Source organism: Theropithecus gelada, chromosome 7b (assembly GCF_003255815.1).
Source record: "Theropithecus gelada isolate Dixy chromosome 7b, Tgel_1.0, whole genome shotgun sequence".
Classification (NCBI taxonomy): domain Eukaryota; kingdom Metazoa; phylum Chordata; class Mammalia; order Primates; family Cercopithecidae; genus Theropithecus; species Theropithecus gelada.
The window spans coordinates 70191987-70210681 of NC_037675.1; positions in this window are offsets into that span (position 1 = coordinate 70191987).

Sequence of the window (18695 nt, forward strand, 5' to 3'; positions counted from 1 at the left end):
CACACATCCTCTGAAACCCCTTTGGGCCAGGTACCCTGCTGGGTGTCAGCCCCTTCGAGTGTCACAGAAGCCATGGCTCAGCACCCCCCAGCCAGAGGAGCTGCCCAGGCTCTGAGAAGAACAGGGCAGTTGGGATGGGGCCACCACAGCTCTCTCTAGTTGAAGAATTAGCTGGAAAATGAAGAGTAAGGCACTGCCCACTCTGGTCCATGGCTTTGCATGTCAAAATGCATCCCCAGAAAGCAGACCTGCAGCAGACCAACCCTTCCCAAAGACGGGGTTCAGGGTGCTCCAGACAGACAGCAGACCCTGGGCTTGGCAACATCTCCCAAAAAGGAGCTAAGTCTCAGGCAAGCGGTCCCCGAAGGCCTCCATACACCAGGGGCAACACAACATACCTTCACTGGTGCAAAGGCCCTGCCAAATGGCTGTGCAAAGGTGGCCAGGCAAGAGAGACAGTTATAAGAAGAAATCAAGGAGCCATGGCACACAGAACTCCCAGGAGAGGCAGGTGGTGCACAGCCAGTTCATGCCCCAGGCTACTGGGTGGGTGGCTTCCTGCAGACAAGCTTCAGCCAGAAGACAGTGTTTAGGACTTCAGGTGACAAGACTGGAGGAGACAAGGGAACCTAAGCAGAAGGTCATCCAGACCACTGTCAGAGCAGCCACACGAAGTATTTGGGTTCTTGCTCTAAGTCTTCTGCCAGCCAGACGAAGGGATGGAGGATTCACATCCAGCCACATCTTGACGCTGCTGATCCTGGAAGAGAATGGACAGAGCCCTGCACTGGCTCCACCTGCTCCCTATTCTTCCATAGGAGGAAACAAGAAAGGAGGCCGGTCAGCCCAAGACAAAGCTCAGGAATGTTCTCAAAAGGTTCTTGGGCTTTGGGACCGTCACAATGCATTCATAAGATTATCCTAAGCTTCTGAAAGCCCCCTGGCTCCAGAGAAGAGAGGAATCTCCGGCTGCTAAACCTTGAGTGCAGAGACTAAGGGCACACTGGGGCCAGAACGCCTGGGTTCAAATCCTAGCTCTGCTATGTATTAGCTCTGTAACGTTCGGCAAAGTACTTAACCCCGGTTTCCTCCTCTGTAAAATGAGGATAACTATGGCCCTATAGGGCAGAGTTGTTGCTTAGAACAGTAGAAAACTCAAAATTAATTTAGCAAGGGGCCCTCCTCTGCCCAGTGGGATGTGCTACTATTGACCCCATGGGGTTCTGGAAGAAATCAACATGCTACTACAATGGAAGGCATTTGAAGGAAGTGGAAAGTTTTCACAGAAAGTAGTCCAGAGACATGCACAGAGTGCTGCTCTCAGCACAGACCAGAAACCCCAAAGATTTGTGCCTCTGTCAGAATGCAGCTTTCTGGAGTCTACCAGGCTATAGAAGCTGCATGGAGTCTGGAATGGGAATGGGTTGACCTAGTCTTCCCCTGGAGGTGTGGAGAGGAAATGTTACACTTTCAGGCTTTGTGCAGGACAAGCAGAGAGTATCACTCAAATCCAAGCTGGCTGCCCTGTGGGTGACACAGGCCCATGCCAGCAGGCCTGGGTAGAGCCACCGTTTGCTGAGGTTAGGCCAGCACCAGGGGGTGTGAGGAGCCCACCTCCAGTGTCAGAGCAGGGTTGGGCTTCCCTGGATGGGGAGGAAAGGGTTAAGCCGGCTTGGGCTCTGAAGGGAAAGCACTCGGCAGCTATAAACAGAGCCCAGGGAGGGAGGGGCCGACAGGATGTGGCCAGGGCTCGAGCTGTCTGATTATTAACTTCACTTTTATTTGGAGGGGGATTCGATTCTCTGTTTTACTTCCCATCAAGGAAGTGAAAGCCCAGGTCTCAGAGGGGCCTGGTTTCAAATTGTTTTGTCACAGCTCATTTATTTTTCCTTTTAAATAAATAAACAAAACCACCTCTTTGTTTTCCCCTTAATGAGCATTCAACAAATCATCTGTGGGTGAGGCATGAACGGGGTTTTCTGGACTCCTTCATGGGAGAGCGTTTGGCTTATTATTTTAAAAGGAAAAAGCAAGGATCTCTCCTTTAGCTCCAGGCTTCTCCAAGGCTGTCAAGGCACTTTCTTTTGCCTCCTCTGAAGTATCAGCGAGGAGTCCGAAATCACAGCCTCAAGCCCAGTCACAGCCCCAGGAGCTTCCTTGGTTGGACCTTGGGGCCGGACCGCAGCCTGCCATCCCATCTGACAGGTCCTGACCCTGAGGCCACGCAGAGGAAGCACCCAGCACAGGCTCAGTGGTTCTTCTTGCTTGGGCTCAGACCCATGGCTTTTGTTCCTCCGGCACCCTGACATTTCTACTAAAATAACTTAAAGCAATTAAACACACAAAAGGATTCCATTACAGCTTTAAGAAAACACCATTACATGTTCCTTTACCCAAGGTTGAAAACATTTGGGAATTTGATTTCCAACACCAAAATCCAGATCAAAACCCATTCAATAATCCCATGATTCCCCTTGCAACAACCGCTTCCCGGCCAGCATCACAGGGTCCCGACCCTCACGGGGTCTCACAATTAAACAATTCAGTGAGAGTATGCAGCAACAAACACTGTAAGGAAAAAACAGGAGAGCCTACAGCTGCAGCTACTGCTGCTTCTCAAGGTGTGCAGAGAAGGGAGGAGACAGATTCTGTTGGAAACTAACAGGAGAAATCCAAGGCGGCTTCCTAGTGGAGCTGATCTTTAAGCTGAACCTTGAAGGACTGATAAGATGAACGGATGTTCTGGAACCTGAGAAATACCCAACTGCCAGAGAGCGAGCATCCATGTGTGAACTAAGCTAGACAGGCAACAGGCGTGGTGGGGGCCTGGGGCTCCTCAGAATGGCATCTCAAGTCCCCATGGTGGACAGGGACTGGAATGCATCGGCCGCCTGGAGCCAGCTCCCCGGGGCCAGTCCCTGATCTCTGGCTCGGAGATTGGTGTGCCCGGTGAAGGAGTTGCCCAAGCATCTTAGGCAACCAGATACTACGCCTGGTTTTGGGCCCTGTCACTTGCCTGCCCCAAAAAAAACCTGCTGACCGCTGTGACCTACTTTAAGAGCCTCCGACTTTCCGCTCTTTGAATATGGGGCAAAAAGAAGAAGGCAGGCTGGCGCCACCCGATTCACTTGAGGCTCGGAGTGCAGGCCTGCCTTCGCGGCGACTACTGGGGTGGCGTTTCCCAGCACCCCCGGGAAGCTAGTAGGGTCCAGGGCTCTCCTGAGCTTCTGCGATGTCCACGCACTCCCGCGGCCGAGCTTCGTGGTTGCGCTCTCCCGTCGCCACCCCGGCGTCGGCGCCGCGGCGAAAGCCGGGCCGGGTGCGGGCCCGGGCGAGGCCGCCAAGATGGCCGACGCGCTCTGCAGCGCGCGGATCACGCGGGAGAGCTGCCCTTGGCCTCCCAGGAAGTAGCCAAGGTTCCGCCGCCCTCCTTGGCGCTCTGCCCCTGCCGGCCTGCCGGGATCTCCTCCCCGGCGTGCTCTGCTGCTCCTGGGGCCTCGCGAACCTTCCAGGCGCGAGGCCATCCAGACGCGCACACCAGGCCCGACCCGCGAGGGGAGCGGGAGGCGCGAGGCAGCCCGGGGGAGAGATAGGAGCCGGGGATGCGGCGGCTGAGCTTCCTCGGCGGCTCAGAACGCGAGGCGCCGGTGAGCTGAGGCTCCTGCAAGAGGCTGCGGCGTGGAGCGAGATTCTCGCTACGGCTTCGCTCTCGTCCTCCCGCGGCCGCTCTGGCCCGGAAGCCCTCGGAGGCGGCGCGATGGACGTGGCCACACTGCCCTCCAGTGGTCAGCCCGCCGAACAACACGCCTGGGCCCCGTTTGGGGGTCGGGGTGACGTGTCCACCCTCTGCCCTTTGCTACGTTTGAAAGTGGGGTTTGTTCATCCGTGGTTCCTCTTACATGCCGCCAAAGCTGCCACAGTGCACACTGATCCAACAGCAGGGGATTTGCCGCCTTCGGTGGTTCTCAAACTTTAGTGTGCGCAGGAATGCCCCCTGGACCGTTCTTTCAAATCCGGATTGCTGGGTCCCCCAACTAAGAGAGTTTGCATTTCTAACAAGTCCTCAGGCGATGCTGAGCTGCTGCTCCGCTGGTCCTGGAGCCACACTCAGAGAACCACTGGCTTGGCTCACTGTCTGTCACGGGGTTTCTGTCATCTACTCATTCAATACAGAATATGTCGTGCTAGGCCCAGAGGACGAGTGGACGCAACAACTTTCCCACCCCTGGTGGAGCTTGGTCTAACGGAGGAGACAGACTTGTTTCAACAAATCACCTAGAAAGAAATATATGATTCCATTTGAAAAGGCTTTCAAACTCCTGTGAAAGAAAAGAATAAGGTGCTCAGAGAACATATATAAATGGGGCACTAATTTAGATTTGGGATGGGAAGGTTCTCGAGGAAGACCTCTCTGAGGAAACCCTTAAGCTGAGGCCAGGAGGAGAGATGAGGTCCTGAGGGGAGTGGGGAGGGGACTGGAGCTGGCAGGCCTGGCAGGTAAGATGCAGACCCTGGTTGTAGAAGCAGAGACTGGTGGCGGGGCAGGCAGGGGGTCAGAGCCTCCTAGGCCCATGCCTCTGGTACCCACATAGCTCCCTCCTCAGAAGGGCAGCATCCAGGGGAGAAGAGGGCCTGCCTGCATGCTCAGATCTTAGCCACCCCTGTCAGCGCCAAGAAAGATGCTCCACCTTCAGAAACCCCAGCCAGGTGCCCACAGCCACAAACTTCTCTTTGCCTGAACAGATTTACGTAGGTCCCTTCTGTAAGGCCTGAAGTATGGTCACATTTGATGGAACCAGGTCTGCTGAGTAATGATGAGTAGACATGATGTTACCATCCACCCATCAATGCCCTCAGTGTGCCATCTCCTCCCTCCTGCAGGTCCAGGATCCAGCTGTTTCTCCAATGAGCACTTTTAAGCACCTACTATGTGCTCTGCACTAGGATCACTGCAATGCTCTGTGGGGCATGGCACAAACAGGCCAGCCTGCCCTAGGAGGTTCCAAGCACCCTGGAGGGCAGGTAGGTGGAGTACACCCTCCCCACCCCAGTCTCAGCTGCAGCCTGCCTTGTGCACCCGCACCCCACCCAAATGTCCCTGGGGCTGCTCATTGCAGGTGGGCTAGGCTGACAAATGACAGTCAGGAATTCTAGTGTGCGAATGATTCTTACTTGGTATCAATTCCAGCTTGATGACAGGGGCCGGGATGAGCACCAACCACTGCCTGTTTCTCCCTCGTGCTCTGACAAGGAGGTATCATCCCATTAATCCTGTCACCTTGTTCAGTCCCTTCTGTCCCCAATTTTCACATCTGAAAAATGTGGGGTGGGGATGAGTTGTGTTAGATGATCTCCAAGGGTTTTTGGTCCATGCCTAGCCCACCAGTGCACTGTTGGAGAGATGGACGAGAACAGCCCTGCCCAGTGACCCCATGACCTAGCGTTATGCAAAGCAAGGCCTTTGTCATTAACAGACTCCAGGTTGGGGAAAGGAGAGAGGAGCAGCTAAAAAACTATGTGCAGCTTTAGAATCAATCAAATCAATCCAACTCTACTCCTGACTCTGTGATAGCCAGCAAGTGGTTTAACTTCTCTGAGCCTGTTTCCTCATCTGAGAAATGGGAATAGCATGGTACCTACCTCATTGGGCTGTTCTGAAGATTACTGATAATAGCTACCACTTAGCAAGTGCTTGATCCGTGCCAGGCAGCACACTCCATGAGGTCATGTGCAGAAGTGCTGGTCCCATGCCAGCAAGGAGTAGGGCTCCATCGTGGTCATTAATGCATGACACCCCTACTGCTCTGCACACATATATTTATGTAGTCCTACGGCCCTACTGCTCTGCACACATATATTTAACAGGTGAAGGGGCTTAGCAAGCCCTTGGCACATAATAAGCACTCAGTAAACGGTAGGCTTCTTTATTAGCCAGAGAGAAGGTACTCTTGTGAGGAGGTCCTACAGAAGGAGAAATATGGAGAAGTGGGTGACCCGAGATGATGGCTCACACACCTCTCCCAAGAGGGCCAGCCCCATGCCTAGCAAGGCAGTTCCCTGGCTAGGACGTCAGCTCTTACTCACTCTTCCCAGAGAGCAGCTAATTAGCCTCCCAGCAGCCAGGAGCTCCCCAGATGAAAGGTGCTTAATACAAGCTCAAGGCGTAACCCCCATATTTATAACTAAGGTTCCCTGGGGTGAGGAAGGCCCCAGGGCAGAGAGACAGGCCAGATCAGGACCTCGCCTTCTTTATGACGGAGGTTCCCAGGGAAGGGAGCTGGCTGGGGTGGCTGTGAGCCTGAGAAAGGGCTCAGGGTGGTGGGTGTGGGGCTTCAGAGGGAGCCCCTCCCTGGGAGTGGGCGGGGCCCTGTGGCTGAGGAGGCAGAGTGAATGCTTCAGGGCCCAAGCTGCCTCCCAAAGTGGGAGCTCCAAGGTCAGGAGACAGCCTAGAATAGGATGGATCAGAGCGAGCGCTCTGCTGCTGGGCTGCCAGGTCAGAATCCCAACTCTGCTATGGCCATTCCATGTCCCAGAGCCTCAGCTTCCTCATCTGTAAAACGGGGATAATGATAACATTGACCTCACAGCTATTTACTGATAGCACTTAGTACAGACAGGACCTGGCACCCACTATGTAAAGAATGAGGATTTGTGCATTTATTCATTCAACAGATATTTATTGAGTACCTGCTATGTGCCAGGCACTGGGTGTTAGAAATACAGTCATGAACAAAACAGATCCAGTATTCCTGTGACCCTAGAACCAAGAGGTTGGTAATACACTGCCTGGCAGTGACCTGCGCTGTGGGAATCGGGTATGAGGATGGGGTCAGGTGTCCGATACAGTGACAGAAGAGCAGGTACCCAGGCACATATGGGCAGATTAACAAATGAACCGGGATTGAAGGGCCAGCCCAAAGTGCGCAGCAAATCAGAGGCGGGAGCCTGGGCCTGCAGCATAGGAATCTTCACCCACAGCTGCTGAAGCAGCCACGGCAGGTCCCTCTGCCCCTGACTAAGGGGTGTGCCCAGCGAAGCCACCTGCCCTCACCTACCCCCTTGGCTCCTGCCCCTGACTCCTGCAGTCTGGAATCCAGCAAGGCAAGGGAACTGACACAGCCCTCAGGGTCACGACGGCTTCCATTCTTTGACATTCACCAGTGTCACTGGCTGAGCTCGGGCTACATGGCCATCTCCTCTCTGAATCCTCCCAACCAGCTGGTGAAGTCAGTAGCACCCCTGTGGGTTTTTTATTTTGTTTTGTTTTGTTTTTATCAAGGTAACGTTCACATAACATAACGTGAAGCATTTTAAAGTGAACACTTCAGTGGAATTTAGTATATTTACAGGGTTGTGGAACCTCTGCCTCTGTCTAGTTCCAAAACATTTTTATCACCCCGAAAGGAAACCCATACCCACTAAACAGTTGCTCTCCTTTCCCTCCTCCCCCTGGAAACCACCCTCTACTTCCTGTCGCTATGGGGTTGCCTGTTCTGGATACTTCACCTAGTCCAGAGCTTTTGTGTCTGGCTTCTGTCACTTAGCATCATGTTTTTGAGGTTTATCCAGGTTGTAACATGTATTGTTATTGCACCTCGGTCTATGGCTAAATAATGTTCCATTGTCTGTAAGCACCCCCATCTTACAGATGAGGAAACAGTCCCAAGGCGCTGAGACTCCCAGCCTGAGTCCACACCAGACAGACATGGTCCATGCAAGCCTGCTCCCCAGATGGCCCCATCCTGGCACTGCCGTCTGGGAGGAGGCTGCCCTGGGGGTGATGCTGGTCCCTGAGTAGTGACCTGACCCCTTCTAAGGTTCACTTCTCAGTGCAGGTTCACAGGCATGGGTGCTCTGGCCTCCCAGTCACCCTGCTCCAGGCAAGACCATAGCCTGGCTGCAGGGGCCACCTCCTTGGGGGAATTCCAGCCCCTGGCCAACCACAGACCATAGCACTCCCGGGGTTGAACCGTTTCTCACAGTGGGTTGTGACAGCTGGGAGGTGCTCAACCCTGGGGGCCAGCCCGGTGGGCAAGCCATGTTGGGAACGCTGTTCCCCGCCAGCTTCCCTAGGCAACACGGCCAGCCCCGTCCAGCAAATGGACCACTCAGGTGGCAGGCATGTACTGAGCACCCACTGTATACCAGCCAGGCACCACCAGGCTTCCAAGGAGCTCCCTTTCTGATGAGGATGAGCCACCCCAGAACAGAAACTGGGTGCTGAGGCTGGGGGCAGGACAGGGGGTGCTCCAAGAACAAGCACCAGCACTGAGCACAGGGAGGTCCCGGCTGGCAGTGCCTGACATGGCCCACACCGGGGATCCCTGGCCTCAGGAAGGCAGGGCTGTCACATCAAGAAGGCCACGACATAAGGGCCTCTACCAACATCCAGCCTTAGGTGGAGGGCATGGAGATGGCAATACACAGGACCCTAGAATGCCTGCCTGGGGATGCCCACCTTGGCCCGCTCGATGGCCAGTTGATGGCCCAGTTGATGGCCAGTGTGCACTGTCCACGCACCTGTCCTGACACTGCCTAGTGTCTAGTTATTCTTCCATTTCACTCATTCAGTGCCAGTTACTCTACTGAACAATAAGGATATAAAGTTTTAAAAACAAAACAAACATGTTCCTGTCCTCTAGAAGCTTAAAATAGAGCGAACTGAGAAGGAAACTGATAATGACCACCTTGCCAGGGGCAAGGAGACCAGAGGCAGGGCCCTAACCCATGGGCAGCTGCAGCTGGAATGTATGAGAGTGTGTGTGTCTGTGCTCGCGAGTCCACAGCCGAGCTCACCTCCAGACAATTATGCACTCCTACCCACTCATCTCATCCCACCTCATCCCCACCAAGGCAGGTCTACTCAGTAAGTCAGGCTGAAAACATGAGCCTGGGGAGTTGGGACTCCTTGACTGCTACCCCCACCTGCAACCCATCCAGGATGAAGGAGGCATTATCCAGCAAGGACATGGCCACTGAAAGTGCCACTGAGGACTAGCCAAGGGGAGGGGAAGGGCTCCCTACAGCCCTTCCCCTGCTGGGCTGAGTTGAATGGCCGGGGACTTACCCAGGTTGGTACAAAGCCACTGGCCCCAGGGCCATCCCCTAGTAACACAGCACTTCCTGGGTGCCAGTGCATGCTGAGTATGTCACATGCATTTCTTAAACCACTAAGATTTTTACCAGTGACTTACCCAAAGTCACCGGGCCAGTGTGTAGAAAATGTGCATTCTTGTGCGAGCCACTCCAAAGTTCACACCCACAACTCTACACATCCCCTAACCAAAGCCAAGGGGCCCAAAACGCTCCCCTGTGCACCTCACACGGCTGCCTGTCTAGGGGAAATGAAGGAAATCCCTTCACACGGAACCCCTGCCCCAGCCGTGCTCCAGTCCCTCTCTCTTCCCCTCCCCTAGCTGACCCCACAGTTAAGCCCACCTTTTGGCATTCAGGGTGCACCTGCTGCCCCAGGGAACTCCTAGATGAGCTGGAGGGAACAGTCTGCACTGGGGCTGTGGGTGGAAGGGAAGAGGACGGGGGCTAACTAGGTCCTGGGCACACAGGGCCTCACGTGGGAAGGAAAATGCTCCCTCAGAGGGTCAGATGCTCTCAGCCAGTTCCCACCCCCTGGTGCTGTCACGGAGAACTTCCTTGGCAGAGAGGGGAGAGAGCAAGCTAGATCTTGCTCCAAGTGTCTTGGGTGACCTGAAAACCCCAGGGCATCCTGAGGGAAAGAAGGCCAGGGAAGGGATGCACAGGAAGCTGGGTGACTGTTGCCCTCCATTCCAGGGTTGGCGGAGGGGACCACCTGTCCAGGGAGCATAGCTTAGCTGAGGGGCAGGAATGGGCCCCTCCCTGTTCCAGGGTCCACCCAGGGTCAGATGGGGCCAACTATAGTCCCCACGGCCAGGACATGGCTGCTGAGAGGCCCTGTGACTACAGCTGTGTTCTCTGGGCTCTGGCTGAAGCACTTTGCATGTATTAATCCTAAAGCCGATCTTTACAGCCTCCCTGAAAGGAAGGCGCATGAGGTCCCTGTTTTACAGATGAAGAAACTAAGGCTCAGAGATTGGAGAAATGTACCCATAGCCAGATGGCCAGGAAACAGTACAGTCAGGATTCACATCTTTCTGATTCCAAAGCCTTTGCCGTTGACAACTGCTTAGAGCTTTTTTGCTGGCTGTGCCTAGCACCAGCCTGGTACCTCAGACATTCAGGTATTCACTGGGATGAGGAGGGAGTGGACAGGTAAGGGGATATGTGAGAGGATATGGGGATGAGTGGGAGGGCAAGTGAGTGTATAAGCCCATGGGTGAGTGAGTGGTTTACTCACATACAGTGGTTTACTACTGAACCAGTCAGTGGACACGCAGAGTAGTAAATGAATGTTGCGGTGGTTAAAGGGCTGAGCTAGAGAGAGGAGCAATCGCCGCTCTGTCAAATGGCCTCCGGGAGTGAAGAGGGAATGTGGCTTCTGAGAAACTGGGTGGCCCACTGGGATCTGGTTTACCATGAATAATAGCCCCCAAGTGGTCTCCCTCCCTGGAAAGAACCCTACCCAGAAAGGGACTCTGGAGGCCACAGGGCTTCTGCCTGCCAGGCACACGCACATTCCATGACCAAGTGATGGGCTGGCCAGGTCAATCATCTACAGGGCTTTGGGAGCTCCATTGCTTAAGAGGAACCTGAGCCACGTATCGATCTGCCCACCCCTGCTGGGAGGAAAAGAGGAAAAAGAGATCCATTGGTTCTGCCCAAGGTGGAGGTGGGGATGGGTGGCCAAGAGGCCCCAACTGCTGTCCTGGGAAGGCAGGTAGGCCTGACCAGGACAGCACTCCTTTGCACTGACTGTTGGGCCCTGGGGGTCACTGCCCGGGCCCTGTTTGCCCAAGGGGGTGGGTGCAAGGTGGTGCGGATGTGACTCAGCAAGGGGTCACTGCCATGGACAGGGAAGGCCAATGGGGTAAGAGGCAGGCTGGACTGGACCCAGGAGTCAGGATAACATGGCAAAAAGGGGCTGTGGATCTTGGGGCTGGAGGCAGGAAAACTTAGGGATCTATAGCCCACCAACACCTTCCATGAGGCTCAAGGGGAAGTAACTGGACCAGGTCAAAGGCAACTCCATGAGTTAAAGGGCACACAGGGGAACTCTCCCATCCAGCCCTCAGCCAGCTCTCCAAGGAAGACTGGAGCAAGCCAGGGGCAGGTGCTGGCCAGTGTGCTTCTGGAGAACAAGTACCAGATGCTGCTCAACTTGGGGTCAGAGGAAGCCAAGAGGGGACCCCAGAGCCATGCCTGGTCAGGCACAGTCCCTCCCCAGTCGTGAGTTTGTACCCACTGCCCACTTCGGGAGTGGGGGCTTGTCATGACATACAGTGAGCTAACAGAGGGTATGAAGGGCCTCCTGGAGGGGGTGGGGTGCACAGGAAACTGCTCAACACCTTGGTGCTCTCCCCTGTGCACGCACATCTTGCATGAGCTGCCTGTCCTGGAGGAATCCTTAAAGGGGACAGACAGCACCATCTTCCCTCACCTTTCTGCACAGGGTCCCAGGAATCTGAGCAGGGCAAATGCTTTCACCACCCTGTTCTGAGAACAAACTGAGCAGGCCTGTTAGCTCCATATTCCCACATGGGGTCCTGGAGACTAGGCTCCATCCTGGAAAATGCCATAGAGGTCACTTTGGGCATGCGGCACATCGGCTGTCCGAGGGGGTGTGTTTAGAGCCGGACACCTTCCGGTCCCGCACAGGCCCTGAGGAGCAGGCGAGTGCCCTCTAGTGGCCGCTCCCGGCACAGGTTGCATAGAGCCCCACTCCCTAAAGACAGCTGGTCTAGGAGCACAGGGACAACTCCAGCCTCCTGTAGGGTCTGGAAGCACTGTGCAACTAACCCTCAATTTTTTCAAAAGAAAAAAGAAAGTGATAGATCTACATCTGAAGGTCATTGCAAGATGGCAGAACAACATATACAGCCCTTTAGCATGGCTTTCTCCAAATATTAGTGATAATGACAACACCAACGAGAGTAAAAGTTATCTTAATCCTCACAATTACCCATGCGGTAGGTGTTATTATTTCTAGTTCACAAATGAAAAAGGGGTGGCCAGGCATGGTGGCTCATGCCTGTAATCCCAGCACTTTGGGAGGCCGAGGTGGGTGCATCACTTGAGGCCAGGAGTTTGAGACCAGCCTGGTCAACATGGTGAAACCCTGGTCTCTGCTAAAAATACAAAAATTAGCCAGGCATGGTGGCAAGCGCCTGTAATCCCAGCTACTAGGGAGGCTGAGGCATAAGAATAGCTTGAACCCAGGAGCCAGAAGTTGCAGTGAGCCGAGATTGCCCCACTGCACTCCAGCCTGGTCAACAAAGCAAGACACTGTCTCAAATAAAAACAAAACAAAACAAACAAAGAACACAAATGAAAAAGATACAGAACTTGGATTTTTCAGCTGAGCTGTGATGACAAACTTGTGCTGGTGTTTAGGCACTCCACTTTAACTGCTCAGATTTTAACAAGAGGCTATTCCCAACCAAAAGTGTAGCCTTTTCTCTCCTGTCTCCTGCTCCCAAGAGAGACTGCACTGTTGAGGAGAAAGCAGGGAAATGGCTTTTTCTCCTCTCTATGGTAAAAAGGATCAATGATAAACTTTTCCTTATCTTGTTATACTTTACAAAGGACTTTCGCCTGTGTTATCTCATTTGCATGTCACACCAGCCCTATGAGGGAGGAAGTATTAGCCCCATACAATATGTAACTCCAAAAGTAGTTGTCCACTCAACTTCCAGCCCTGCATCTACACAAGCCCCATGGGACCAAACCCAAATGAAGTCTCAATAAATTTTAAAAGATAACTGGCATATAATTATCTTCTCGAACCACAACAGGATGAAGTTAAAAATCAATAACAGAATCAATAACTGGAGGCCGGTTGTGGTGGTTCACGCCTGTAATCCCAGCAATTTGGGAGGCTGAGGTGGGAAGATTACTTGAGCCCAGAGTTCGAGAACAGCCTGGGAAACATGCTGAAACCCGATCTCTACCAAAAAAAAAAAAACAAAAAAAAAAAAAAACAAAAACAGGCATGGTGGTGCACACCTGTAGTCCCAGCTATACTTGGGGGCTGGGGTGGAAATATCACCTGAGCCTGGAAAGGTCGGGGCTGCAGAGAGCTGTGATCACACCACTGCACTCCAGCCTGGGCGACAGAGTGAGACCCTGTCTACAAAAAAAGAAAAAGAAATATAACTGAAAAATTCACAAATTTGTGAAGAAAACAATGCACTCTTAACCAATGGATCAAAGAAGAAATCACAAAGGAAACTAGAAAATACCTAGAAATAAAAGAAAATGAAAATACAACAAAGCAAAACGTATGAGATACAGCAAAAGCAGGGCTAAGGTGCAAATTTATAGCTATAAGTAACACAATAAAGCAAAATGTATGAGATACAATAAAAGCAGTGCTAAGGTGAAAATGTATAGCTATAAGTGTTTACATTAAAAAACAAGAAAGATTTCAAATCAACAACCTAACTTTACAACTTAAGGAAGTATAAAGACAAGACCAAACAACCCAATATTTAAATAAATTTAAAAAGATAACTGTCATATAAAGTATCTCCTCAGACCACAACAGGATGAAGTTAAAAATCAATAACAGAAATATAACTGGAGGCTGGTCGTGGTGGCCGAAATAAATACTAGCAATAAATTAAACTGAGAATAGAAACACAATAGAAAAGGCTGGGCACAGTTGTTCATGCCTGTAATCCTAGCACTCTGGGAGGCTAAGGCAGGCAGATCACTTGAGCTGAGGAGTTCAAGACCAGCATGGGCAACATGACGAAACCCCACTTCTACCCAAAATACAAAAAATTAGCTGGGCATGGTGGTGTGTGCCTGTAGTCCCAGCTACTTGGGAGGCTGAGATGAGCAGATCACTTGAGCCTGGGAAGCAGAAGTTGCAGTAAGCCAAGATCATGCCACCACACTCCAGCCTGGGCAACAGAGCAAAACCCCATCTCAAAAAAAAGGAAAAAAAGAAAAAGAAAAACAATAGAGATAAACCAACGAAACCGAAAGTTGGTTTTTTGAAATGATCAACAAAATTGAAAAACCTTTCACTAGATGGACTAATAAAAGAGAGAGAGAGAAGCCTCAAATTACTGTAATGAGAAATGAAAGTGGGGACATTTGGCCTGGCACGGTGGCTCACTCCTGTAATCCCAGCACTTTGGGAGGCCAAGGCGGGTGTTGTCACCTGAGGTCAGGTGTTCGAGACCAGCCTGGCCAACATGGTGAAACCCTGTATCTACTAAAAAAGTACAAAAATTAGCCAGGCGAGGTGGCACATGCGTGTAATCCCAGCTACTCAGGAGGCTGAGGCAGGAGAATATCTTGAACCTGGTAGGTGGGGGTTCCAGTGAGCCAAGATCGCACCAATGCACTCCAGTCTGAGCAACAAGAGTGAGACTCTGTCTCAAAAAAAAAGAAAAAAAAGAAAGTGGGAACATTTATTTCCAATTCTATGGAAATAAAAAGGATTCTAAGAGAGTACTATGAACAATTGTACACCAACAAATTGGATAGCCTAAGTGAAATAGACATATTCGTAAAACCTACTAAGACTAAATCAAGAAAAAATCGAAAATCTGAATAGACCTATAACTAGTAAGGAGATTGACTCAGTAATCAAAAACCTTCCAACAAAGAAAGGTCTAGACTTGATGGATTCATTGGTGAATCCTATCAAATATCTAAAGAACTAACACCTATCTTTTTCAAACATTTTTAAAAATTGGAAAGGAGGGGTTGGGCAAAGTGGCTCATACCTGTAATCTCAGCACTTTGGGAGGCCAAGACAGGCAGATTGCTTAAGAGTTTGAGACCAGCCTGGGGAACATAGTGAGACCTTGTCTCTACAAGAAATACAAAAATTAGTCAAACATCATGGTGCACACCTGTGGTCCCAGCTACTCTGGAGGCTGAGGCGAGAGAATCACTTGAGCCCAGGAAGTTGAGGCTGCACTTAGCCATGATCTCGCTATGCACTCCAGCCTGGGGAACAGAGCAAGCCTCTATCTAAAAAAAAAAAAAAAAAAAAAAAGGAGAAAAATCACTTCCTAATTCATTCTATGAGGCCAGTATTACCCTGAAAGCAATGCCAGACAGACATGCCAAGAAAACAATAGACCAATATCCCTTAAGAACATTGATGCAAAAACCTCAACAAAATACTGGCAAACTAAATTCAGCAGCATATTAAAAAGATTACACACATGACCAAGTGAAATTTATTCCCGGAATTCAAGGATGGTTCAACACACAAAAAAACGATCAGTGTACCACATTAACAGACAAAAGGGAAAAATGATAATCTCAATTGATGCAGGAAAAGCATTTGTCAAAATTCAATACTATTTCATGATAAAAACACTCAACAAATTAGGAATAGAATTCTAGATGTTCAACAACAGATGATTGGACAAAGAAAATGTGGTATATATACACAATGGAATACTCGTTAGCTATTTAAAAAAGAATGAAATTCTGTCATTCTTGGCAACATGGGTGGAACTGGAGGACGTTATATTAAGTGAAATAAGTCAGGAATGGAACACTGCATGTCTCATTCATATTTGGAAGTAAAAAAATAAAAAAAGTTGATCTCATAGAAAAAGTAGAACAGAGGATGCTGGAGGCTGAGAAGGGTAAGGAGAAGAGAGAGTTAGAGAGAGATTTGTTAGAAGATATAAAATTATAGCTAGATAGGAGGAATAAGTTCTGTGTTCCGTACCACTGTAGGATGACTACAGTTAACAATAAAATATATAGTTTCAAATAGCTAGAAGGAGGACACTGACTGTTCCCAATATAAGAAATGATAAATGTTTGAGATGAGGGATATGCTAGTTACCTTGATCTGATCACTACATATTATATGTGTAATCAAATCAGTAGGTAAACCATGAATATGTACAATTATCTGTTGATTTTTTAAAAATAAAACTTTTTTTTAAAAAAAACAAAAAAACAAAAAAAGAAAGAAGAAGGAAATTACCTCAACATTAAAAAGCCATACACAAAAAACCCACTGCAAATATCATACTCAATGGTGAAAAGTTGAAAGCTTTCCCTCTATGATCAGGAACAAGGAAAGGATGCCTGCTTTCACCACTTCTATTCCACATAGTACTGGAAGTTCTCACTACAGCAAGGCGATCTACAGATTCAATGCAATCCCTATCAAATCCCATAGAAAAACTAATCCTAAAATGTATATTGAATTTCATGGTTCCGTAAATCACCAAAATGATCTTGAAAAAGAATGAAGCTAAAGGACTCATGTTTTCTGATTTCAAAACTTAGTACAAAGCTACAGTATTCAAAATAATGTGCTACTGGCATAAAGACAGACATACAAACCAATGAAGTAGAAGACAGAACCCAGAAACAAACCCTCACATATATGGTCAAATGATTTTTTTCCTTTACACATTTTATTTTATTTTAAGATATCTTTATTTTTTATTGATGCATAATAGATGTACATATTTTCAGGGTACATGTAATACTTTAATACATTAATATCATGTGTAAATATCAAATCAGGATAATTGAGATATCCATCCCTTGAATATCTGTCTTTTCTTTATACTGGAAACATTCAAGTTTTCCCTTCTAGCTATTTTGAAATACATAATAGATTATTGTAAACTATTGCCACCCTACAGATCTATAGAACAATAGATCTTATTTTTTTCTGACTGTATATTTGTACCCATTAATCAACCTCTCTTCATCCCCTCACTTCTCTCTCCTTCCTAGCCTCTGAAAACCACAAATTTACTCTCTGTCTTCATGAGATCCAAGTTTTTAGCTCCCACATATGAGTGAGAACATGCAATATTTGTCTTTCTGTGCTTGACTTATTTCACTTAAAATGGTGACCTCCACTTGCATCCATGTTGCTACAAATGACATGATTTTATTTTATTGTGGCTGAATAATATTCCACTGGGTATATATGCCACATCTTCTTTATCCATTCATCCATTGATGGTCACTTAGGTTGATTCCATTTTTTGGCTATTGTGAATAGTGCTGCAATAAATATAGGAGTGCAGATATCTCTTTGATATATTGATTTCTTTTCTTTTGGATATATACCCAGTAGTGGAATTGCTGGATAAAATGGTGGTTCTCTTTTTAGTTTTTTGTGCCAAAAATAGCTCAAAAAGTGCTATTCATAGTGGTTTTACTAATTTACATTCCCATCAACAGTCTATGAGGGTTCCCCTTTCTCCATATCCTCAGCAGCATCCCTTTTTGATAAAAGTCATTTTAAGTGGAGTGAGATAATCTCACTGTTGTTTTGATTTGTATTTCTTTGATGATTAGTGATGAGGAGCATTTTTTCATACACCATTTGTGTGTCTTCTTTTGAGAAAAACCTGTTCAGATGTTTTGCCCATTTTTAAATAAGATTTTTTTTGGAGGGGGGGCTATTAAGTTGTTTGAACTCCTTATATATTCAGTTACTAATCCCTTGCTGGATGAGTAGTTTGCAAATATTTTCTCTCATTCTGGGGGTTGCCTCTTTATTTCTTTGATTATTTATTTTGCTGTGCAGAAGCTTTTTAGCTTGCTGTAATCCCCTTTGTCTATTTTTGCTTTTGTTGACTGTGCTTTTGAGTCTTACACAAAAAATCTTTGCCCAGACCAATATCCTGAAGTGTTTCCCAATGTTTTCTTTTAGTAGTTTCATAGTTTCAGGTCATAGACTTAAGTAATTAATCCATTTTTATTTGATTTTTACATATGGTAAGAAATAGGGGTCTAGTTTTATTATTTTGCATATGGTTATCCAGTTTCCCCAGCACCATTTATTGAAAAGACTCTTCTTTCCCTAGTGTATATTCATGGTGCCTTCATTGAAAATTAGTTGGCTATAAATGCATGGATTTTATATCTGGGTTCTCTGTTGTGTTCCCATTGATCTATGTATCTGTTTTATGGCAGTACCATGCCAATTTGGTTATTACAACTTTGTAGTATATTTTGAAATCAGATAGTGGGATGTGATGCCACCAGCTTTGTGCTTTTTGCTCAGTATTGCTTTGGCTATTTGGGGTCTTTTGTGGTTCCATATAAATTTTAGAATTTTTTTTTTCCTATTACTGTGAATAATATCATTAGTATTTTGAAAGGGCTTGTGTTCAAGCTGTAAATTGCTTTGGGTAGTATCGCCATTTTAACAATGTTAGTTCTTCCAATCCATGAGCAGGGACTATCTTTTCCTTTTTTGTGTGTCCTCTTCAATTTCTTTTATCAAAGTTTTATAGTTTTCCTTGTATAGATCTTTCACTTCATTGGTTAAATTGATTCCTAGGGGCCGGGCACAGTGGCCCATGCTTTTAATCCCAGCACTTTGGTAGGCCGATGCAGGCGGATCAAGAGGTCAGAAGTTCAATACCAGCCTGGCCAATATGGTGAAACCGCATCTCTACTAAAAATACAAACAACAACAAAAAATTAGCCGGGCATGGTGGCATGTGCCTGTAGTCCCAGCTACTCAGGAGGCTGAGGCAGAAGAATCGCTTGAACCCGGGAGGCAGAGGTTGCAGTGAGACAAGATCGTGCCACTGCACTCCAGCCTGGAAGACAGAGCAAGACTCTGTCTCAAAAAAAAA